Source organism: Pinus tabuliformis, chromosome 4_2 (genome assembly GCF_031772625.1).
Source record: "Pinus tabuliformis cultivar Carrire ecotype Pingquan chromosome 4_2, CPIR1, whole genome shotgun sequence".
In the NCBI taxonomy this organism is placed as follows: domain Eukaryota; kingdom Viridiplantae; phylum Streptophyta; class Pinopsida; order Pinales; family Pinaceae; genus Pinus; species Pinus tabuliformis.
This window is the reverse complement of record NC_142304.1, coordinates 697,411,211-697,438,181: the sequence shown is the minus strand read 5'-3', so window position 1 is coordinate 697,438,181 and position 26,971 is coordinate 697,411,211. Positions and strand designations below refer to the sequence as shown.

Sequence of the window (26,971 nt, the reverse complement as noted above, 5' to 3'; positions counted from 1 at the left end):
CTTGTTATTATTGTTGATCATCAAACATCTATCAAATCATGAAGATCACCAAAACAAATGAACACCAAATGTAGGCACTCAGCCAGGGAAAAACCCCTACGAAGGGAAAAACCCATTCAAACTCTTTACTAATATAACCAAATCAAATTGAAACACTCCAAGACCTCTTTTGACTATGACACAAAATCACCTCCATCCATCAAGCCAACCTTTGTGTAGTTACATCAACATAGCCCAGCTCTTTAATACAAGGATGAACTCTCTCTGCAATCTATATCTTCGGTCCTGCAATAAAGTTTGTTCTTTTTCGGCCCTGCAACAAAATCTCAATCCACTTCCACGTATGGCAGAATATGACAACTTTTGATCCTTTCTAGACTTCTAATCTCCTTCGCTTGCCTTTCTCTCCTTCTTCTAAGTAATCTGCACTTTTTCTTCTTTGCGGTTGTAGATCGAATTGATTTGATGACACACATCTTCAGTAGGTTGAATGCAGGGTATTTATAGTTGTTTCAATATGTTCATGAGGCCAACATGAATGGTAGGTAGCCTTGACAGATGAGGATAAGATGACTCATTTTCATAAAAATAATTTTGTTTCTTTGATATACAATGCCCAATAAGGGTCTAGACCATGATGACAATGACATATACTTATGACTCAATCCTAAAAGCCTTCAATGGAGGCTTGACCTATTGACAAATGACCCAAGCATGAAACCCACGCTTTAATAAGTCAATTTTCTTTTACAATAAAAATTTCTTTTTCCTTTGATAAATACATTACATCATTATTTAATTATGAAGACCGACACTAGTTAAACTTCTCAACACAGAGTTCCTACACTCTAAGATCCTGCACTTTATGAACATGTAATCCCATAAACCAGTAATCCTCCTAACCTTTGTGAACCTATAGAAGTGGACCCTGAAACCTGTAGTGCACTCCCCTTCCCAGGAGCCTGCTACTCTACACGATCACCCTCCTGTGACCTCCTCACAGTCCTGGAACGCTCAAACATGAACCTGTAAAGTCTCCCCTCACATACACCAATCACTCTAGCAAATACTATGCTAGTAACCTGTAAAGTCTCCCCTCACATACACCAATCACTCTAGCAAATGCTATGCTAGATCCCACGTTATACATCAAGACCTGTCCATCACGTAACAACACAACATATCCCCTATCCTCAATACAGGAAACCAATATCAGGTTCCTCCTCAGCGTCAATACATAAAGAACCTCCATCACATTTAGAGGTGGTAATGACTCCCTCTGCAAGGATAGTCCCCGCTCTTGCCACTCTAACCTTGGTGTCATCTCCGAGCACCAACTCCAAGTCCAAACCCTCTGTAAGACTCATAAATTGCTCCCTCACTCTAGTCATATGGCTAGATACTCCATTGTCTATAAGCCAAACAATCATAGATATAGGACTAGTGGCTAAGCTCATCACCAATGCAAACTTTGTATCAAACCTAGAGGCGAACTCCTCCACCTCGACTGATGTTACCTACTCCTTCTTCTTCCCCTTCTTCTCGGGACACTTTGATGCATAGTGACCCCTCTTCCCACAAGCAAAGCATCTCACTTTTCTCATGTCCTTCTCGAACTTCTCTTCCTCCTTCTGTTGCTTGGCTTCACTAGTGGACCCCTACTTCTTCTTGCCCTTAGTTGCAAGGATGGCATTCTCCTCCTCATCTCCCCCACCACTCTAGCTACCACTCTTGGCACTCCTCCTAGTCTCCTCCTGGATGAAATCGTCCCACGGCCTCCTCCAGTGTGGAAGATGCTCTTTGGCCACAATGCCATGTATGAATCCATCCCACTAATGGGTGAAACCATTTAGTGCAATCATGATCAACTAGTCCTCGGGGATAACCTCTCCCACTGTAGCCAACTCATCTCTCACCTCAGAGATCTTGGTGAAGTATGAGGTCATTGTATCGGTCTTGGTCATCTTGGTGCTTCTTAGCTTCTGCCTCAACACCATCTTCCTATTCTCATTGGAACTCTGGTGTAGTGTGACTAGGGACTCCCACATCTCGTAGGCATACCTCTTCTCAGTCACATGAGAGAATAGGTGGTCTCTGATGGCATTGAGAATGATTCTTTTCGCTTTTACATTCTTCTTGTTGAACTCACTCAATTGAATAGGATTTGTAGGAGTTTGCACAGCATTCTCCACAATGTTCCAAACCTCCAACTCCTCAAACAAAAGCATCATCCTCTCCTTCTAGGGGCCAAAGTTTTCTACCCCTGCCAATCTGTCCTCCACCCTTATACCAGTCGCCATGACCCTCCAAACCAACACCAAACCTCAGATCTCTGAAGACTATAAACTCCTCCCTCTCAACCAACAATCCTTTGGGTTTATGAAGGTGGTTTTAGGCAGGCTTTCTCACTGTTTCAGCAGAAGGCGCTTGCTAGTCTTCTATATCAGTTGATGTTTCTCAGATCTGAAGGCTCCTTTCTCAGATCTAGAGCTTTCCAAGCTCTGATACCATGTAGAAAAATTATTTTCGTTGGTTCTGGTAGCCCACACAGTTTCGAGGTTCTTGGCACGAATGTTTAACCCACAGCCCCAATAACAGTTAGCTGATATAAAAACGTTTATAGCAATTTAATTGAAACACTTTAGAGCTACCTATACACTTCACTTTTCAACTGATAAGTAAATAAATGGCAAGCAAGCACTCAGAAAATTAGCACAATTTACACAGTTATTTCCAGTCAACTGACCTTGGAAAAACCCACAAGAGCAAAACCAATCTTCAAGTAGTTATTAGATTGCTTTCAAGGAAACTATTGCACAGAGAGAAAAAACAAACTTATTTCCCTTATTAGCTAGTTGATGTGACAGTCAGATTTCATAGAATTTAGAGCCACCATACAGTCAAAACTCAGGCTGATTTTTGCCTCAAATTCTAAGCAAGAACTCTCTGACTGCTGCCTTGATTTCTGAGCCAAATGTAGCAGAAAAACTCCTGGAAATTCATGCCACAATCTCTTACAGAACACCTCTATTTCTGTGCTGCTAGGGCCTCAAAAATCTCGCTGACAGACTTGTATTTTTCTGGGTCTTCTCACCCAGGAATCTCTGTCTGATTTCTCCTACAACTCAGGTTGACTTCACCTTCAGATTTGACTGAACTCGACCTGGGAATCTTCACTGATTTTGGCCTGGTCTTGGCCTACAAACCACCAGAAGATTCGGCCTAGACTCAGCCTGAAGAACCCCTGCCAACTCAGCCTAAACTCGGCCTGAAATCCACTCAGAAAATCTGACTGAAAACCACTGCAAAACTGCCTGGAAACCACCCGAAATTTTTGGGATTTGTAGCCTAGAATCTCGGGATTCAGGCTAGGGCTTATCTGTTGTCCACTTTTTGCAGTAACTACTCCCTCCTTGTCTCTGCAATCACACTCTTTGTTCTCCTTGATCTCCTTGCTCCTCGCCTCAAGTCTAATCAGAAGAATGATAGTGAGCAAAGCCCTTGTTGCCTCCTCTTGCAAACTCAAGCTCCTCCCTGCTGCCTCCTCTCGCAGACTCGAGCTCCTATTTGTTGCCTCCTCTTGCAGACTCAAGCTCCTCCACTTACTCCTACTTCCCTTCTCTCAAATGCTCATGAGAGAATAATAAGCAAAACACTTTTCCTTTTTTCTCGTCTTCTCATTAGAGAGGGAAAACCTAAACCTAATGATCAAGAGCTGAGATTAAATCTCAGCCCATGAGATCAAGTCCCTCACTTGACGCCCTCTCTCATGTAGTCCGCCACTTAAAGAACTACTAGACACATTTTTAATGTGATGTACCTTGTGCATTTTTTCTCTCAAACGTGACTTAAAATATAAAACTCACTTTAATATTATAAAGTGCACTCTATGCTTTTCACATAAAGTAACTTTATAACACTAGTGACTTTAATAAATTAAAGTACACAGTACCTGTTACCGCTAAATCTCGCAGGGGTCCTAGGAGGGGTTCCAAAGGGACTACTACTAGACCAAGTGACAACAATGGGACAAGGACCCATTGTCACCTCAGTCGATGTCTCCCTGCTCTTTACGAACTTTCACTGATGCGAGGAGTCCCAATATGGAGGAAATCGCTTGAATGATAGGATCAATGGCAAGATATAACGTGATTTCCTAGGCCCATTCAAAGGAGAGACTTAATTAATGGTTCAAACACTTAAAGAAAAGTTGAAAGGATCCCCAAGAAAGACCTATGAAGGATGACCTCGAGCTTAGGAATATTCAAAAGTGATGAATGCCTAAGATCAAAACTTCCAAAATCCCTCACTTGTGATTGATGTGTTTATACTAAGGTTCAAAGTGAGGCAAGGATGGCTCATTCAATGGAAAGATTCAATTAAAGTGCCAGCTTTGGGAGAAGCTAGGGTGACTTTCCATGAAAAACCCCTTGAGAGAAATACTATAAGAAACCAAGGGTTGAGAGATATATTGTGGTAAAGGCTCATCCAATGATCACCAATAATTAAGAGAAACAAAGTGAAAACCTTCAAGAAATCCCCAAGTCAAAGTAGCTTCAAGGGTCCATTCTTGGTGTGATTGTTAGGGCATCAATTTATTTGAAATTCCATGGTCGGAATTCGTTCAAAACAGGAGGATGCCTAGAGGAGACATAAATGAAGAAACTTGTTAGGACGAAATCCTAAAATTTCTCCCTAAAATTTTGCACCAAGCCCTAAAAAATTTCGCACCTTGTGCGATTATGTGTTCCTTCACAATGTCCAATATGATCCCTCTAGCCATCACATCTTTTAGATTGTGTTCAATTGCTTATGTAGGATCTGATGGAACTTGCATCTCTTTTTCAACAAATTACAACTAGCTATTTGCCACCAAAACAACGATGATCCTGTCCTTCTATGGACTGAACTTTGCAACTCCCTCCAACCTATCGATAAATCTCAAACATGATGATTCCATCTAACCAGATTGATTTCAACCACAAAACCCTTGCTCTCACTCTCACTTGTGTTAAGATTTAAATACCAAGTTTGATTTTTTTACCTAACAATTATTTATACCTAGAAAAATATTTTATTACACATAAAATTTTGAATTGCTAAAAATAAATACTCTAGTATTTCTTAACTTCACAAATAAAATGCAGCAGAAAAATCACAAGAGAATCAGCCACAAGAACAGCAGAAATTTGACCCCGTATCACTTTTCCATCACTTATATTGAATCAAAAAAATATTGGATTTGGACCCACAAACTATTAATTAGAGAAATAACAGATGAAGGGGAACCTATAACTCGGCTCCCAAGAAATTATGTCTGCCCAGAAACTCAAGTGTTGAACTTGAATCGACCCCTAGACAAACTCGGCCTCCTTGGAATGCTCTTGGCACTCTCTTGTTGCTCACGGCCTCTTTAGCAATAGTATGGCCTACACGCCTGTCAAATCGATCCAAGGAAATAACTTGGCCTCCACAGCAAATCGGCCCCTTGACTCAGAACTTCTCTTCCTACTCGGATTCCCTTGAATTTCTCCAAAAATCTCCCCCAGCAATTCCTCCTCAATCTTCTTCAGTCAAGTCCCTCACCTCCTCTTGAGAAAATCGTTCTCTCAATGTGCAAAAGGGTGTCTTCACCTATCCATTAGATTCAATTTATCATTTCATTAAGCAAATAATCCCTAACCCTAATCTCAATGGCTAGGATTAGATCCTAAGCCTCTCTTGAGATCAATGGTTGAGATTAAATCTAAGTCACTTAAATAATTTTATTATTTATCCTTAGAACTTTTGCTTAATAGTCCACAATAATTAATTACTCTAATTATTGTACTTTTCCTAAGGTTAACCTTAGGAAAGAAATAATAAAGTCACTCCACCAAGCAAGCATCTAAAGAGGCAATCAAACTTCTTCTACACTCTATGGCACCAAGTTAGTGTAGAAGACCTTCCGTAACTATAAAACATCAACAACACTCCCTCCTAGCAAGGAAGGGATTCTCCACCACCCCCAGCTTGTCGCTATAGAACACAAACTTCCCTTTCACTAGAGGCTTGGTAAAAGAATGTTTTCTACCTACTCCCCTATGGATATATACTAAAATCTCATAGCACCTCTCTCGATCCTATCTTTGATGAAGTTACACCCAATCTCTATATGCTTGGACCTGTCATGAAACACACGATTTTCAAAGAGCTTAATGTAACTTCGATTATCAAAGTAAATTATCTAGTTTCTCCTTTTCCCCTTCTATTTTTAATGTTTTAGGCAGAGGTTTGAACTTTGCCTTGACCCCTAAGAAGATCCCGGTGGAGGACATTATTTGTGACATAGAATTTTGGATTCGTGGTTTACCTGATAGTATTAAAAACACTATGAGGCAGGATTGTGCTGTTGTCCTTAGGAAAGCTAAGCCTCCTAAGAGCAACCTTAGCAGGGATGAATTTGAAGCCCTAAGATCCTTAAATCAGAACAAAGATATTGTTGTTCTAAGAGCTGACAAAGGTGGAGTTGTTGTCATCCTTAACAAGGAAGACTACCGCAATAAAATGTTGGAGCATCTTCATAATAGTGGAAGCTACAAGAAGCTTTCCAAAAACCCGCTAAAAAAGATCTCCAAGAATGTGGCCCTTGCCATTAAATCCAGTAACTCAATGAGTCACCTTCACCATAAACTCATTGAGAGCAATCCCATCACGCCTAGGATCTATGGGCTCCCTAAAATTCATAAGGAAGGAGCCCCCCTTAGGCCCATTGTCAATACCATTGGAGGTCCTACCTATCTTCTTGCTAAGTTCCTTGCCTTGAAGCTTAAACCCTTAGTTGGTCATACAGGGTCCTTCGTTAAAGACTCAGCTTCCTTTATTGAGGAACTCAAGAACATCAAGCTGGACTCTGGAGACATTCTTGTCAGTTTTGATGTTGTTTCCCTATACACCTGCATCCCTATAAATGAAGCCATGGAAGTGATCAACCGGCTAACTAATCCTGATACCGCTCGGTTAGTGGAGATCTGCCTCACTTCGACCTTTTTCAGTTTTGAAGGTGAGTTCTTTGAGAAAACCTGTGGAGTTGCCATGGGCTCACCCCTATCCCCTGTTGTTGCAAATCTTTTTATGGAGGATTTTGAATCCAAGGCTCTAAGCTCAGCGCGCCTCTTGCCTAGGCTTTGGAAAAGATATGTAGATGACACTAATGTCATCTGGTCTCACGGCCAAGAGGAGTTGGATCTCTTCTTCAATCACCTCAATAGTCAATCATCAGCCATTAAGTTCACTAAGGAGCAAGAATTCGATGGTTGCCTCCCTTTCCTTGATATTCTTATCTCTAAGAATAGTGATGGTTCCCTCTCCCACCGAGTGTTCCGTAAGAAAACTCACACGGAGCAGTATCTTCATGCTAGTTCCCATCATTTCCCGGCCCAGAAGTTGGGGGTTCTCAACACCCTTGCTACTCGTGCCTTAAGGATCTCTGATGAAAAGAGCTTCGAGGAAGAGAAATCCCATCTCCTTAATGTCTTTGTTGAGAACGGTTATAGTAGACACATGGGACAGAGGGCTTTCCTCAAAGCAGCTAAGAATTCGTTAACTAGAAAGGAACCAAAGGAACGCATTCCTGGTGTCCATCTTCCTTTTGTTCAGGGGACCACGGATAGGATTGCCAGGATCCTTAAGAAGCATAATGTCCCCTCGACCTTTAGACCTCTTAACACCATTCGTAAGTCCCTCAAATCAGTGAAGGATCCTATTGACCCTAAAGACATGAAAGGGGTTTATATTATTCCTTGTTCTTGTGGGACCCCCTATATTGGTGAGACTGGTCGCTCCATTAATCAAAGGATTAGTGAGCACGCAGCTGACCTTAAGCATAATAGAACCAAGTCTTCTGCTTTAGCAGAGCATGTTGAGAAAACCAATCATCATGTCTGTATTGAGGAGGCTAGTGTTATTGCTAAAGTGTCACAATTCCATCACCAGAAATTTAGGGAAGCCCTTGAGATTGAAAAAAGGCCGAACAATCTCAATAGAGAAGATGGCTGGAAGATCAGTAGTTGCTGGGTCCCAGCCCTCTCCTCCTAGTCGTTTCTTTCCATTCTCTCCCTCCCTTTGTATAGCTTGATCTTGTTGTCTTTTTAGTATTTTTCCTCTTGTTTCCTGTTTCTGGTGACCTTGTTTCTTTGAGGTATGGTTGATATAGTTGGAGGTATTGTAGTGACGCTTAATTTATGCTTTTTGTTTTTTGCTAATAATAGAAGAAAATAATCTTGAAATTAATCTATGATAATATACTAATTTTAACCCTTAAATTAACTATTAATTTAATTTTAAAATTTTAAAATATTCTCTCTAACCCTTAAATTACTATAATATTTATATATTTAATATTTTTATAAATAACTTTTAATTTAGAATTTATTTTATTTTATTTATTTTAATATATGAAATATTCCCTTTAACATATATTTTAATAAAAATATAACTAACTATCTATATATTACTCTAATAGGTATATATTTAATAACTTTTATATCTAACTATTAATTACTTAAATATTTATATAATTAATATCTTTGATAACCATCTATTGAATTAAATTAATTTATTTTATAATTTATTTATTTAAACATAGAATTATTTTTGACTTATTATTTGATAACTTTTATATCTAACTATTAATTACTTTAATATCTTTGATAACTATCTATTAATTTATAATTTTATTTTATAATTTATTTATTTAATATATTTTGTACATAACTATTAATTTAAAATTAATTAATTTATTTTAATATATATGAATATATAAAATATCCCCTTTAACTTATATTTTAATAAAAGAATATAACTAACTATATATTACTCTATTATGTATAATAACTTTTATATCTAACTATTAATTACTTTGATATCTTTATAGATAATATCTTTGATAACTATCTATCAACTTAAAATTAATTTATTTTATAATTTATTTATTCTAATATATATTTATAATTATAAATTCATAAAATGGTCCATTTGCTTTTATTTTAATAAGAAGATAACTAACTGTAGTAACTTTTTTAATTAAATATAGGTTTTACCCCTAATCTTGGTCCAAACCTACCATTTCTTGGTCAAATTTAGCCGTTGTCAATATAGCCGTTACCTGATCAAGTGATTCAGCCGTTGGAGTTTCTGCTCTATCTATTTAATATGCAAAGTGAGATCTGTTCATTCAACTTGTCCTGACGATGAACCACACTTGTTGGTTCGAAACGCGTCGACAAAAGAATCCTAATGTGATTTTCGCCAAAGAATCTTCTCTCAATTTGATATGGATCACAGAAGCCTAAATTAAATAATTTATCAAATTTGTCAGAGATAAACTCTGTATAACTCAGTTTCGGTGGCATTTGAAATTTATCCTCAAGAGCAAGCAGTCCATCGTTTTTTGTTCTGGCTATTTGGATAGGAACAAGGCAGGCAACCCTAGCTTTGGTTACCAAGCCCGTTAGATCAACTGAACCCTAGATATCCATGGTTCAAATCTTTCACATCCATTCGAATCTCTGTATTTGAGAAATCTTTACCCTTTGCCTTCTCCAGTTTTTAAATAAGAGTTCCAGAGGCATTCTTACAGACATCCTCATTATATTTTGTATCAATGTCTTTAGTGCTTAAAATTACACTGATAAAAACAGTCTTTTATCTTCACTGAAGAGTGCAGGACTAATCCCAAACTTATCAAAAATCTGGTACATATACTCTAACTGAGGACAAGACCTAAAATTATTCTTTCTTCGGGCACTTGAACTACTCTGTTTTCTGTACTTTCTATTGCTTGCAATTGGACAACTTTCTTTGCTGAAGTGGTTTTCAATATGTGGGAAGAAATGTTATGAGGGACTAATGCACTGAAGAATACAAGATGACTAGCATAAAATTCATGTATTGGTTCTCAATGATGGTATTCCATCATTTGCATTTTCTGGAGGTCATCTTTGCCAAACTCACCCAACCCTACTTTTGACAAATCAACACACAGTTGTTGCAGAAACAAAAATGAAATGGCCATGTCGTAAACTTACTGCCACCCGCCAATTTCTCTGGTAGACTAAACTCTGCGCTGTAGCTGAAACCAGTAGTGGAGTGCGGGGTAGTCTCTAGATGGTAAGTGGTTTCTTGCTTGGGGGGTGTGCACTTATTATTTTGCTGCCACGTGCCAAAAGCGGTTTCACAAAACCAGAAATTGCGGACCCCCTCCATCTATTAAAATTCGAAAATCAAAGGGGTCGCACAGTTCAACTGAAGTCGTTGATCTTTTTGCATCAATACCAACCATTGGAAATTGCTGGCATTTTATTTATGTCATGTCTGAACTGTACTGGGATGTCAATAAAAAATGCTTCCATCATTAACCGCCTCTGTTCATACATTGCCAAACTTCAGATTAAGCGACAATTTCCTTCCAGATTGCTTTGCAATGTATTTGCTGCTTTCAAGTGCCAGTCTCGCTTGGCGTTCATTTGACATTTGTATGGCAAGGTTTGAGAATTCGACAGTCACACTTAACATTTGCACTCATTACTGGATATGTAACACACAAAATTGGTACTCTAACTCGATCATTTTACAGTTTATTTGACATCTGTGTGCTTAGTTTTCAATCTGAAGCAGTAGGCATGTTAAATTTTCTCATTGATTTGCTTTCATACTCCTGGTAAATGACATCTGGCTCATATCTGTGCGATCTTTTTTTAATGAATGGGAATAATCCCACATCGGTAGAGCAGCAATGTTATATATATTTTATAAATCACATTGCCCACAAGGATTTCCAACACGTTGTGGAAAGACAATGCCTCTTGTGGGCTCCTCACTTGACTTGTACCTTGTGTATTAAGCACTGCCTTGGTTTGTAACTTTGTTGCTTGGTGACCTTTGACAACATATATGGCTGGCATGGACAATGTTGCAAGAACTGCCCCTCCCCCAAGGATCTGGAGGCAGAACCGCGTTCCGTACAGATCCACCACCGATCCTTCAGCAGAACCGCGGATCCGAAAATCGGATTCGCGGTTCCACCTTTTTTGGCGATTCCTGGGAAATTGGATCCGTGGGGGTCCGATCCGTGGTTCCTGCTGCCCGATCAGGTGTGGATCTATGGAGGTTCAAGCTTGTATCCACCGCGGATCCAAGAGAAGGTGGACGGTTCACACAGTTCCGCAAGACTTTTTTTGTTTTTCTTTTGGAAATTTCGAACTATTCTGTGAGAAACTACACTTTCCGAATACTCCCAAGGTGCCCCTTGATGCTCCCCGGATGCTTCCTAGATGCTCCCTAATGATAATGTTGAATTCTTAAAGTAAAAGTGACATTCTCATTTATCTTTCATTTCCATTCTTTTAGTTAAATTTTTAACATTACCATGAAATGACTCAGGATTTTTTAGAGTGGTTCCAACCTCATCAGACTTGATATGGAGAAAATAGAATTTCATATCTCATTCAAAATTCAGAAAACTTAACAATTTTTAGGATCAATGGGATTGTGGCGTTGCATTGGATTATATCATCTATGAGAGCATGTGATTGGCATTTAATCAAGAGCACCAAGCCCTATATGTACCCCTAGTGTTGGTGTTGTTGATTGTTGAACTCCTTTGTCATGGCCTTGGCAATTATGCACCCTTCACTCAAGTCAAAATCATTGATCAGGCATGTTAAGCTTTCTCTATCATATTATAAGGCTTGGATCAAGTTGTTTGATAAAAAATAGGCAATGTTGACTACTATCCCTATAGAATTGAAGTAGAGGCAAAGGCTTGACAAGAGAAGAGGAATCTAGATTGTAGATGGTTGATGCTGGAATAATTAATCATTGATGTACAATGGATGCCATATCTATCTTGATTTATGTAAAAATATGCATGTTTTCATGTCTTCTACAACTAATTTAGTGTTTTGGATGTTTTTTTAATATAAATGCAAAAAAATATAAATATATATATATAGTAGATGCTTCCAAGACGCTTCGCTTCCTAGATTTTTGGGAAATGACGCTTTCACGTCCCGGCGTCCAAAAAAATGTCCCCACTTCGTGCAACGTTGGGCATGGAATAGGGACTTCGACATATAACATGTATAAGCTAGATTTTTTAACAAATAAATTTTTATAAATTAAATAAATAATTTTATAAAAACATATAAAATAATATGTTTATAAAATTAAATTTATTTAAAATCAAAACTATTATTAAACATGGCTCAGAAAAATGTATAAGAACCATTTTACCAAAAAAATTTGCATATGCCCGAGTAGTATTAGCCAGGAATCAAACTGGTAATTTCAAAAGAAAATTTGTAGCCCTTTTACTGGATCCCCAGGGCAAGATCACTCCTCATCATGATCAAACTCATCACCACTACTAGACATGGGATCGTCAACAATAGCTACATAAATAATCTAGCTCAAAGTTTGAGGACTCCTAAGACTCCTTTGCAACCTCAGTAGTAGTGGTAGTAGTAGCAGCAAAACTAGACATCAAAACTACAAATCACTAGTCAGCATGATCACTCATGAAACTCACCATTGATTCAGCGCTCCTAGAAATGGAATAATCAAAAAGAGATACATAAACATCATCTAACTCAAAGTCTTTAGACTTGGATTGCTCAACCTTATAATATGATAGAAATTGAAAAAGTTTAACATGCCTAACCAGTGACTTTAGTTTGAGTGAAGGGTTCATCTCCTCAACCTTATAATGTGGTAAAAAAAGCTTAGCATGCCTAACCAATTATTTTAGTTTGAGTGAAGGGTACATTTTTCTTAAGGCCATGGTAGATGAGTTCAACAATCAATACCACCAACATCAACAAAGTTCAACAATCAATGCCACCAACATCAAGGTACTTAAAGGGCTTCATGCTCTTGATCAAATGCCAATCTCATACCCTCACGCATGAAAGAATCAAATGGAAACACCGCAAACCCCAAACCATGAAATCTTGAAAACCATTAAGTTTGTTGACTTTTGAGTGAAATCTAAAATTCTAGTTTCTCCATGAGAAATCCAATGATGTCAAAACCACTCTCAAACATCTCGAGTCATTTCATGGTAATGTTAAAAATTTAAGTAAAAATTTAACATTACCATTGATTGCCAACGTTGTTAGGGTTGAGATGTGTTTGGAAAATGAGAGGGGAGGCATGCTTTTGTTGGAGGGCTTGTTTTGGAGGGAAACAACCTCAATCTTCCCTCAAAACCACTTCAAAACTCACAAAACCGCATTTTGTGGAGTTCGAGCCTTCCTGGCAATAAACCAGTCGGTTTATGACGGAACCAACTGATTTATGGGAAAATTGGCCAGTTTATGCCTGGTCAGACCAAAAAATTAGGGGATCCGCTCAGATAACTCAGTTTTTCAACCGGTTCAATGGCTTGGGGTAATGAAATGGCCAATTTGATTGGTTTACAGTTCAAACCGATCAGTTTTGAATACTATGCCTCTTCCTCAATCACCCCATTGAGGAAGGAAGTCTTAACATCCATATGATTACATCTCTGAAGTAATGTAAGTCATTGCGCTAATAGATGTTTATATAGCGACAAAAGCAAATGTCTCCTCATAATCCACTCCCTCCTTCTGGGAGAACCCTCTTGCCACAAACCTTGCTTTGTGCTTCTTGATGTTGTCATTTGTTACATGTTTGATCTTGTAGATCCATCAAGAAGTGACCGTTGACTTCCCTTCAAGCCTCGGCACTGTGTCCCCACATCATTCCTCACAATGGAGTTATAATCCTCCACCTTGGCATCCATCCAAACCTACTAATTTGTTGCCTCCTCATAAGTAGAAGGGTTCATAATCACTAATGTCGCTCATCAAGGCCAAATTGTTGGAAAATCTAGAAGGTAGTCTACTCTCCTTGAAAGTCCTGCTAGGAGCCTCTACATGCTCCTCTACGTCTCTCAAGGTTTGTTTGGCCCATCTCGACATTCTCTTGGTAGAGCTCGAAGGTGCCTCTCGCACCTCCTCCTAATCTACAGACTATATAACTATTGCAAGTGTTGTAGGTCCCTACTCAACCTTAGGAGCCTCTCACTCCGAATACTCTACCCATGTTGACTCTATGTTGTGAGACCTCCTAAAGGTCCTACCCTCCTCAAATCTGACATCCAGACTAACGATGACTCTCCTTTGTCTTGGAATGTAGACCTTGTAGGCCTTTGAGACCTCACTATAGCCCACAAAAATGCCCTTCTTTGATGAGAGCTCCAACTTACTCCTCTTCTATGTAGGAACATGGACATAAATTGATCTATCGAAGATGTGCAGATGACTCACATCCAGTCTCTCTCTTGTCAACATCTCCTCAATAGTCTTGTTCTGATACACTGTGAGGACTCTTGTTCTACATGTAAAGAATTATCTTGCAGGCCTCCATCCAGAAAAACATAAGCAAGTCTTAATCATAAATCATTCCCTTCGTCGCTCCTTAATCTCTACCTCCTTACAGAAATCTTGAACCTCATTAGAGGTATACTCAATAACATTATCAGATCTCAATACCTTATTCTTTTTCCTAGTTTGGTTCTCCGCAAGAGCTTTGAACTCTTGAAACCGACTAAAGACCTCACCCTTGGTCTTCAGTAAGTAGATCCAAGTCTTCCTAAGATAGTCATCTATGAATGTTGCAAAGTAGCTAGACCCTGTGATTCATTCCACTGACATAGGACCACATATATCTGAATGCACCAAATTCAACACTCCCTTGGACCTAGTCTCACTGAGAGGATAGGATGCCTTGGCATGCTTGCCAAGTGCACACTCCCTCTTGCTCCACCCTGATCTCCATAAAACTTGTAACCATCCTTAGTAACATAGGAAGAGCCCTGCAGTGTAGGTGTCATATCCTCCTGTGCCAAAGCTCACTCATGTTGTCACTATCATGTACAAGGGCCTTCATTGGCTGACCTCTCAACAAGTATAGGCTATTCTCCCTACTTCTTATGACTCGCCTCACGCTAGGATCAACCCCTTTCGACCTAACAACGACTTCACCTCATGTGAAGCTTGTTATCACTCAAACTAGCAGGGGGCATAAAAGGGACTCCTAAAGGGACAACTGCTAGATCAAAAAACGACGATAGAGGCTTAGCCCACTGTCACCTCAGCTAAGACTCCCTACTCTTTATGGACCTTCACCTATGGGAGGATACCCGATATATAGAAAGTCACTTGTGAAGGATGAATCAACCAATGGATGTGAAGTGACCTTAATGATCCTTTTCCTAGAAGGGGGTTAAGAATAGAGCCTGCTTACTTGTTAAACACGATACAAGGGTTTCTAGGATAAGGAGGTGAGGATTTGCGGGTTGGGTTGGAGGAATATGCTTCGTAAAGGAGTTTCCCAATCCTAAAATCCTTATTGGACTTGACTTCACGAATGGTTCTTGAAGATTTGACTTTTCAAAATTCTGGGGCCACACGGGACCAAGTGGACCCAGCTTAGGTTAAGGGGGGAGAATCTAGCAACCAATGATGTTCTCAACCCAGACAAGGAAAGGGAATGGATCAAACCAAGAATTTTCACTTAAAGGTGTCAAATTGATCTTATGAGGTACTAGCCTAGGGAACACTACAACAAAGTTTGATTTCGGATCTACGGCTTGGGTTATCTCACCACTCCACCGTCGGAATGGCTTCAAAATTGGAGTAGGCCTTGAGGACACACCAGTGCAGTAGTGGCTAGGAGATTGAACTTTTTCTTGGGCTATTTTGTCGAAAAAACGATGCCCTAAGTGACCCAACTCGACTAGACCTAAAAGAGAGAGGGAAAGGTGAAGAAAAGTATTCTTTGAGAGATCACCTATTGGAGGACCAGTGCCTTAATCCCTTGGGGAGAATGGAGTCTAGGAGAATAATGAGAAAGGAACTTGTATTTCGTTCAAGGAGACCTTAAGGACTACTTCGCTTAGCCTTTAAGGCAAGAGGAAGAGACCTCAAAGATTTTATACTTCGCTTGGCAAAAGAGATGGCTTATCAATATAAATTCCCCAGTGGGATTATCCCTAACAGATTTCATCCACACACATGGCCAAAACATTGAGAGATACAATATAGAAACAGTAATTCCACAAATTTGCAATTATGCAAAGCAGTAATTAGCCTTATTATAGCGAAAACCCCATTCAATGCATATAACAAAAGCAAAACAAGAATAGCATTAAAAGTGTGTACTTACATGTAATAGAACATATCCAACCATCAACAATTTGACAATAAAGAAGCTCCAAGATAAAATACTCCAATCCAAACATCAAAATTCATCCATGCTCCAATTCTTCATCCCAAAAAAAGTATGAAATTTTCTAAAGAGAAGAGAGATCCAATCAAACAAAGTGATGATGAGAAAATGAACTCATCTCAATTGTATTTATACACTAATTAGGAGTTCGAATTAGTCTCTTGGGCCTACATAATCCCCAAAATAAAATAATGTGCTAATAACCTAACTTTTGGTGACAAGCCCACCGAACTAGCTCATAAATAATATAATAAACCTCCTAAGAGGTTGAATAATCAATGATGCATGTCATTGGGCTCTCTAATAGGCCTAATGAAGTCCATAAGTGCCAAAATGATGAGTTGGACTTCCAAAAGTAATGGACAAGGGGTTGGCCCCTTGTTCTCCACATAATAAACCTGTGGTGCTCCCAATGGTTGTGAGGGCACACACGTGACCTCATGGGTCTCCAAGTAATTCGAAGATGCTTGTAGACCAGCTGTAAGGGCTCTGATGATGGTGTGTGTGATGCCATATAACCCTCCAAGTCCTGGGTCAGCTGCCAGGTGCATGGTACATCTGTGGGGTTGGTTGGGCAAAAGGTGAACCAGGTGCATCTTCCTCGTCCAATAAATGAATCTCGGGCCAATCTCTGAACATTTATGGGGATCCATGGAGTGCTATCTACTACTGTGGAGGCCCATGGCAATCAACACACAACCTACATGTGCCAAAGTAGCCCTCTGGAAGGTTAGGACCCTGTATAGGGAGGCCAAACCCAAGATAGAGACCACCTGCAATCCGACATAAAATCCAATGCGTCTCGTAGCCTTCCAATCCAACAAGTCATCAAAGAAATCGAGTAAAAGAGATTACTAACCATGGACCACAGGTGGGGACTTCATAATGGTTTGCCCTTTCATAATGGACTTTGGCATATGCTAATGTCTCCAAACTCCAAATGGGGTTAACCAAGTATCCCATTAGGTGGTTTCTACTTTTAAAAGGGATAATATGTCCAAGGTACATCCTTTAAAAAGTGGTGGCATGTGATAAAGAGGTGAATGGAGAAGGGAATGAGAAGGGGCATCCCTAGGCCACAAGTTGGGGTACAAGGGTATCTAGTAGAAAGGAAGCCCACACTTGGGTTTATAATGTATAGGAGAGAGCAATCGTGGTACATGAGGTGGCCCAATCTTGACTTTTCCACCCTTCTTTATATGCCTTTTGTCTTTTATGATTTTTCTTCAATTAACTGCTCAGGGCTCAAGGGGTAAGAACATGATGTGTGAGATATAACAGTGGATACCCCCTTTTAAAGTAGGGGCAATTCATTGCCCACTAGGGGTTGGGACAATCATGGGTTCCTATTTTCCACCCTTCTTTATATGCCTTTTGTCTTTTATGATTTTTCTTCAATTAACTGCTCTGGGCTCAAGGGGTAAGAGCATGATGTGTGAGATATAAAAGTGGATAACCCCTTTTAAAGTAAGGCAATTCATTGCCCACTAGGGGTTGGGACAATCATGGGTTCCTATATGATGAAGGGGACTCATAGACCCTGTAAGAACCAGGGTGATGGTCATGATGATAGGGTAAAGCTCATGTATTAGCTTTTGCCCACGTGCTAAATGTGTTTGTCCCAGCATCTTTTGCATTTTGTGGTACGTTTCCTATTGAATGTAGCCAATTATGCTTTTACTTTTCTTTTTAGCTGCATCAACCTCTGCGACATCATTCTAGAGCTGACCCAAGGTGTGGGCAAGGGGAAGGGGAAAGCTAACCCTATGTGGACCTAGTGGAGGAATGTGGACCCAAGTGGGAGAAATGGTGGGTTATAATGACTAGAAAGGGGGCAATATATGTGGATGAGGGAGCGGGACCACGCAACCAAAATCAAGGTTTCCCATGAAATGTCATCCCTAAAACCAAATGGTCAGTAAAAGAGATCCCATGGAACTAGAATCCAAGGTTAATATCCAAAGGGGGTCGAGGGGACAAAAGCACGGACCTAGCCCATTCTTTCCGCCAAATCCACCCATTAATCTATGCCCAGAAGTGTCCATGATAAGCAAACTACAATACTCAATTACCAAATGACAAGGCATACCTTTAGGTTCAGGAGGCCCACCTTCAAACATACGATCATGGCAGATGGGTGAGGGACCACATGGCTGGCTCAGGTGGCGGAGAAATGGCACAACGAGCTAGTTGGTGGCTGCAAGGGGCTATTGGCTACCAGCTGAGGACCATCTTGGAGAAAAAATTTCTCGTAGGGATATCACCCACAAAATGGTGGGTAACATCTGGCTCCAACTGGATCTCTCGAAGAATTGGACGAAGCTACTCGAACGGGAGGTCACGAGAACTCCAGCAATCTCTTGGTTACCGTAGACCTATTCCCTGCACATATAATAGATGAAAATACAAGGGCAACATGCTTTCGCAATGTCTCATGATCACACATGCTTAATGTTAGGCCATAAAATCAACCAGAAAGAAAATATAACGCAAATTTAATCTAAATGCATTTAATCTACCATGAGAAATATCATATGATGTTAGTCCTAATGAGAAAATGAGCATGCAATGCATCCTATCCTAACATGCATAAAGTAAGGCTAATATTAAGTGTAATCATAAAACCAGTGCAACCAACATATCATCACATCAATGTACATATGCCTATCAGTATGATTAATCATGTAACAACTCCCAAATCGAATGTGGACATAATCACCTCGCAGATGAAGCAGGTGGGAGGCAAGAAAACATGATCTCCACTCAAAGTAAAGGGAAGTCCTAGGAGAAAGAGAATAGGTCATTCTAGAAGTCTTGGGCTTCCCTTTTAAGAACACAATGGTGGAATGGATGATCACTCTTAAGAACTTCTTATCACAATCATTGTTTATAATATTATGCTTTGTAGATGCCCCATGTTGCTTGGGAGCGGGAGCGACCATTTTCAGAAGCTCCCGGTTTGGGAGAGAATCCGGGAGCGATTTTTTTAAAATATATATTTTTTATATTTTTTAATTTTTGATACATATATGTCAACAAAAACATGTAGAATGATGAATTAGACATAAAAAACATAAAAAAACATAGATTGATCATTGAACCATATCACATCAATCATCTAGAAATTATAATCGTCATCAACCATGTCCACAAGTTAGTAAAATACGTATTACAACTGCAACATATTGAGTCTCATGAATCATGATTCATCAAATTCAATCTTAAAGTTTCAACTTCAAGCTTTCAAAATTGAAAATTCAATAACATTTATTATCATTGATCACCAAAGTTGTACTTGTAAGCTAAGTTTAACCATTACAAGAAGTAATATCTAAAATATTTCTAAATCCTAACTTCTAACTGTTAACATGATATGAAATGTTATAAATTTATAAAATGAAACATGAATAATGAAATGAAATGAAACAACTTTAGTCTTTCACGAAGCATCATATTCATAATTCACATCATTACCAATGAGTTATAATTGCCAAGGCCCAACTTCAAACTTCAAATTTTCATTGTCACAGTGATATATTGTTTACAAAAAATATCATTATGATATGAAAGAGTCAAGAGTCAAGGACTCAAAACTCAATAGTTATGAAAACTAAAGTCTAATAGAAACTAAAAAAGACAAGTAAACTGTAAATCAGAATCTACATGTGGCCCTTGCCACGAGAGTCTCCAGGAGTATAAGCAGGTCGTGGTGGTCTTCTAGGAGTCTCCCGCACAGACCGACGACCAGAACTAGAACCTCCACGTGAGGGTGTAGATGGAGGTGGTGACAGCAAAGGAACAAGACTCGGACCTCGAGCACTGCTACTGGATGGTGGAGGTGGAGGTGGAGGTGGCATGGCTGTTGCAGCTGCTTCATCTTCATCCCTTACAAGTTCCTCTTCCAGTTCTTCAATATGTACAATGCCATCCTCCAAATTGTCATCCTCTGGGTGATTGTCCCAAATTTTATATGTGGGATCCTCATAAGCCCGATCACAGTAATGACTCAACAACCTCAAGTTGTAGTGCACATAAACCAGGCTTTCTGCTCGGTTTTCATTGAGTCTGTTTCTTTTCACATTATGTATGTAGCTGTAGGTGCTCCAACACCTCTCTGCAGAAGAAGTATTTACAACCTGTGAAAGAACTTTTTTTGCCAATTTTGGCAAAAGTCCATGCCCGCCATATGTTTCCCACCATGTGAGAGTATCAAATCTATCTCTGTCGTCCATTGCATGGAAGTTACCATACAAACCAGTGCCACTGAAGTATCTGCCTATTTCAAGGCGCACAGCTACACATTCCTCCCTGTCAGGTACCAACTTTTCTAATGCTTCCAAATATCCTTTAGTTACTTCTGGATCTAAATGGGGTGTGGTCCTAACCCCACCCCCTGCAGCAGGTTGGCCCAACCAAGATGTAGAGTAGTATTTTGGCGTAAGGATATACGCCAAGCAATGTAGTGGAAGATTAAGCCTATTCCACCGTTCACACACACAATCATGAATCAGTTTGTACAAGTTGGGGTCTCTATTATGAACAATGTCTTTTATTTCCCCCAACATGGTATCCATTTGCTCATACACCTCGCCAATCACTGGTTTGTCTGTATCTGCAAACCGAATCATGTGATAAATTGGCTTGGTGAAATCTAATACCTGCCTCACAGTTGTCCAAAACTGCCCATCAAGAGCGGCCTCCTCCACCATTTCAAAACCTGCCATGTCAGCGACATTTGTAGCCCTTTCCTTTAATACCTACCAATGTGGACTTGATACCATGCTAGCTAATGCCTCTCTTACCTTCAAAAGGCGCTTGAAGGTGAGGTAATAGCTACCAAATCTGGTCTTCGCAATCTTCAACAACTCCAATCTCGAGTGACTGCGGAAAAGGCCATGGGTATTGCTATGATTTGTAATAAATTTTATCATTTGTTTGCCTTTCTTGTACAAATCACCAATCCATTGGTATTGTTCATTTTTGTTCTTGACAATATCATGCAACAGAACGTTCAATGTGTGAACCAAACATCCAGACCAAAATATGTTGGGGTATTTATCCTCAATAATTGCTCCCGCTGACTTACAATTAGGAGCATTATCAGTGATGACTTGGATGACATTGTATAGGCCAATACGCTCAATTGTTTCAAGTAATGCTTCGGCAATGTTGATGGCGGTCTTGAACTTGTCTAAGTAATCATGTGCAGCTAGAAAGATGGGACCACTAACAGACACAGCAAGAACACTTATCAATGGCTTGCCTTTTACATTTGTCCATCCATCAGATACAATGGACACCCCATGGTCAGTCCAAGAACTTGTCATTCTATTCAAAGAATGTGATAGTTTTGCTTTTTCATGATCAAGGCCAACGATTCTTGCCTTGTCATACCCAGGGTTCTTGTATCCTTTAGGGGCATCATTTATGGCAGAAACCATTTCGTGCCAATAAGGTGAGCGAAGAACATTGAATGGTATCCCACATGCATAGAGAAACCTGTAGACCTTTTAATCCACATCATTCCTACACCCCTCATCAAGGAAATCTGATATGGTTCTACGCCTTAAAGATGATGACCCTGTGCCTCCATATCCACTGCCTTGGGAGGATGTTGAAGGAGTTCTTTGTGATTGTGAGCTTGGTTCAAAGAAACCCCTTGATTTTTTTTATCTGTGTTGGGCTTCCTCCTCTTCCCTTATGTATTTGGCTCTATTCGCCGCTGACACCGCTGTACAAGTTTTGATTCCTATTTGTTTGTCTCCATCCCATGGCCTTTTCCCGCAGAGGTGTCTTCTAGCACGGGTGTATGAACCTGTGTAATCAGTGTTGCAATGGGGGCAATGAAATTTAGTGGTTCCACCCCCTCTCCCTGTTTCAGCCCTGTTAACATATTTCCACAATGGAGTTTGGTCTTGTTTAGTTTTTTGAGGGTCATGTTCACCCTCCTCCAGCTCCTCCTCACCGGGGTTTTTACCAATTTGACTTTCTCCAGCTTCTTCATCCCCCTCTTCAGTTTGGCCCTTCCATTTCCTACTCTCTAGCACCATAATAACCATAAAAGGGACCAGGAAAAGGAAAATGCCAAGAAATATAGCCAGGTCCATGGTGTTTGATGTTTGTAGGGTTTTGATTCTTGAATCTGCAAATTAATTTAATTTATTGGGATTAATTAATTTAATTTATTAATTTAATTTAAATTTATGATTTTTAAACTCAATAAACTAAATTAAATTAACTAAATCAATACCTAACTAACTAAACTAACTAAATTACTAAGTTACTTACCTCTGCAGGCTTGCTCCTCGCTTCTCGGCACTTGCTCCTCGCTCCTCGGCACTTGCTCCTCGCTCCTTTGCTCTTGCTCTTGCTCCAAACTCTTGCTCAATGAAGTCACAATGAAATTTTTTTAGGCCCATTGGGCTTTTAAAACCAAAAAAAAAAAAAAAAAAAATGATTTTTTTGGCGTCCGCGGAAATTTTTTCCGCCGGATCACTCCCAGCGCCCGTCAAAACGCTCCCGGAGCGATTTTTTACACCCGGGAGCGATCAGGGAGCGATCGCTCCCGGGCATTAAAAATCGCTCCGGGAGCGACGGAGCGATCGCTCCCCGAAACGCTCCCGAACAGGGCAGGGAGCGTAATTTTTTTTTGAGAGCGCGCTCCGGCCCGGAGCGCGATTCGGGAGCGGGTTCGAAGGGGGGGGGGGGGGGGGCGCTCCCCCGCAACTATGAGATGCCACAAGGTTATGATGAGAGGGGAACAAAGGGTGAGGGAAAGAAGGGGTGCAAGAAATAGGTCTCCCATAATGATGGTCACATTAGAGAGGGGAGGTCATGGAGTGATCAAGGTCCTGAGGGTGTGTCCAAGGAGGTAAAGTATGATCAATGAGAAGCTCCTCCTTGACACTATACTCAAAAGGGGGAAAGGGCTCACGTTCAGTTGAGATCATATGATAAGGGGTGAGGGAATCACTTGATGAAGACTCAAGATGATGAACAATAGAAAAAGCAAAGGGGAAGGTGAAGTCTCAACGAGATCCTTTTCCTAAAAATCCAACTCTAGAGGTTCAAGTGATTTGAATATACTCCTGGAATCATAAGGAAGGTAAGTATGAGCAAGGGCCTTATAAATCCTATCATTCTTGTTGCCGAAGATAGGGTCTTCCCAAAAAGGAGAGTTAATCATCTCCAACTACTCCTTTTCATGCAAGGGAAAGTGATAATTCTCCTTCCCAAGGGTATCGACAGATATGTCCTCATAAATAATACCCAGGAGAAAGGGAGGACCACCCTCAACACAATGTTGCATGAAGCGGCGATGAAACAGGAAAGTTTTTTGGAAACGACGTTTTTTGGAAGCGGGGATGCGGAAGCGTCATTTTCCAAAAATCTAGGAAGCGAAGCGTCTCAGAAGCATCTACTATATATATATATATTTGCATTTATATTAAAAAAACATCCAAAATACCAAATTAGTTGTAGATGACATGAAAGCATGCACATTTTTACATAAATCAAGATAGATATGGCATCCATTGTACATCAATGATTAATTATTCCAACATCAACCATCTACAATCTAGATTCCTCTTCTATTGTCTAGCCTTTGCCTCCACTTCAGTTCTATAGGAATTTTAGTCAACATTGCCTAATTTTGATCAAACAGCTTAATCCAAGCCTTATAATATGGTAGAGAAAGCTTAACATGCCTGATCAATGATTTTGACTTGATTGAAGGGTACATAATTGCTAAGGCCATGACAAAGGAGTTCAACAATCAATAACACCAACACTGGGGTACATATAGGGCTTATTGCTCTTGATTAAATGTCGATTACATGCCCTCATACATGATATAATCCAATGAAACGCCACAATCCCATTGATCCTGAAAACTGTTAAGTCTGTTGAATTTTGAATGGGATATGAAATTCTATTTTCTCCATATGAAGTTTGATGAGGTTGGAACCACTCTCAAACATCCTGAGTCATTTCATGGTAATGTTAAAAATTTAAGTAAAAGGATGGAAATGAAAGATAAAGGAGAATGTCACTTTTACTTTAAGAATTTAACATTACCATTAGGGAGCATCTAGGAAGCATCTAGGGAGCATCAAGGGGCACCTTGGGAGTATTCGGAAAGTGTAGTTCCTCATAGAACAGTTCGAAATTTCCAAAAACAAAAAAAGCCCCGCAGAACCGTCCACCTTCTCTTGGATCCGCTCGCAATCCGTGGTGGATACACGCCCAAACCTCCACAAATCCGCACCCGATCCTTTCCGGATCTGCGGATCAGGAAATAGGAACCACGGATCGAACAATAGGAGCCGCGGATCAGGCCCCCACAAATCCAATTTTGCAGGAATCGCCAAAAAAAGGAGGAACCGCAGATCTGATTTTCCAATCCGCGGTTCCGCCAAAGGATCGGTGGCGGATCCGTACGGGTAGTAGAAACCGCGGATAGGGCCCCCATGAATCCAATTTGCAGGAAGCACCAAAAAAAGGAGGAACCGCAGATCCGATTTTCTGATCCGCGGTTTCGTCGAAGGATTGGTGGCGGATCCCTATCGGTGTCATAAATGGGAGCACAGTCAAATTAAGGACCAACAACTTCCCATATCTCTTTTTCAATATGGAAATAATCTTCCATGTCATCTTCTAAGGGGCTAATGGGATCACCTTTCTCAAAGTTCTCAGAAGGAGAATCATTGGGAGTACTATCCCTAAAAAAGGTAAGGTTAATCTCAACTTCACTTTCCATAGAGTCATTCTTCCCACTACATGTGTCCTCAAAAACATCCTTTTCATCATGTGGACCCAAGGAGGACTCATCTTCCTGCTCATTACTTAGATTCTCAATGTCTTGATGTTGCTCAATGAAGGCTTCCTCTTGGATGTTTAATGCAAGGTGTACTTGAAAATGTCCAAGAAATCCATCACGAACTCTTCAATATATTAGATGCTCCTAGGTTCATGATCATGGAGCCATGAGTTATGACCACCAAGAGATCCCATGAACAATAACATAAGGACATCTTGGTGAACAACCCTCTCTCTTGAAGCATGTGCATTAAATCTTTCTATGTGGTCAATTGCGGAGAGTGGATCACCATCAAACACAGACACCCCATGTGTTGGAAAATCAGAAAGTCGGTAAAGATTTTCTCGATCTTGATAATTACTTGTGATGTCTTATTATTATGATTCTATATATCTTCTTTCTTTAGTTCATCAAGAAATTACTAAAAGCAGCAGTACATAAAACAATGGACACAAGATGTAGGCACATGCCAGGGAAAAACCCCCCCGAGGGGAAAACCAAATCAAAGTAATTCTTCTTTTCAATAGTATTCTTTGAGACTCTTCACCCTAGACCAAGACCAGACCTTCCCTCCACACCAAGTCAGCCTCCAGAAGTTCGATCTCTTCCCAGTAACTCACGTCAACTTGCAGCGTCTGGCAGTAGTCCAACTTGGAAGACTTTGATCTCCCAATCTAGAGCACGAAACAGAGAGAGACCACCACCAAAATTTTGATTTCCCTTGACTCCTTAGACTCACCCAAACTCGCATTTACTTCAGCTTCCCGACAATAGACTTTCCCAGCTACCCACTTCGCACTTCTCCCCAGTAGAGAGAAGTCGAACTTGATGAAAAGTGATGAACCAAATGAATTTGATGTCCTTCCTATTATAAGCTTCTTGTAGGGTCGAATAGGGTCTTAGGCCGACTTGATCTTCCCTTAGGCCGACATGGTGTAGAGGTTCCATAATTCATATTTGACTCAATACTAAACCGTTTTACATGATTCAAAAGCCCAAGAAGGGTCTCTTTAAATGTACAATAATTCTATAGACTCGGAATAAATCCTAGAAGTCCTTAATGGTGACTTTGACCTAGAACATGGTGACCCAAGCATGAAACCCATGCTTTAATAAGTCACAATAATAATAATAATAATTCATTTCTTTATTATTTTGACAAGTACATTACATGATGACTCAAGTACATTATTGAAGACCGAACATAGTTACTTTTTCCAACACCATGTACCAAACTTCCCACAACATGATTAGGATACCCTGGGATACTAGCAATGTCCAAAGCGGGAAATTTATCAAAGAAAGACAACCTATTTGAGGTATACATGAAAAATATGTACGAGTGCCCAGGGTGAATTTAAAGATGCCTAGAAAAATGCTTGCTTCACCCTACAAGCATTGACCTTAAAGTTCAACGAAGAACTAGGGCTTCATTCTTCCAATGGAGTTGCCAATAATGTTATGTCAATATGTTGTATGGGGAACAAAACACACATTTCGTGTCCCCAACAACGGCACCAAAATGTTATTGCTCAAACTAGCAGGGGGCATAAAAGGGACTCCTAAAGGGACAACTGCTAGATCAAAGGGCAACAATGGAGGCTTAACCAACTGTCACCTCAGCTAAGACTCCCTACTCTTTACAGACTTTCACCGATGGGAGGATACCCGGTATATAGAAAGTCACTTGTGAAGGATGAATCAACCAATGGATGTGAAGTGACCTTAAGGAATTTAAAATTCCTTATATCATGCCCCTTATCACGTGGATTTAAGCAGTTTAACAAGAATTGAATTAACAACTAAAGCATTTTACCTTAAGAGTCTCCACATGTACCTTCCATTAGGCACGAATGA

The 26,971-nt window shown here is 40.0% G+C and overlaps 1 protein-coding gene across 2 annotated transcripts in view; it reads right to left on the bottom strand.

Annotated features, from left to right (window-relative positions):
* Positions 1 to 26,971, bottom strand: part of LOC149171396 (S-adenosyl-L-methionine-dependent methyltransferases superfamily protein) — a 113,721-nt gene that overhangs the window by 25,138 nt on the left and 61,612 nt on the right. The gene's annotated exons all lie outside the window — the stretch shown is intronic.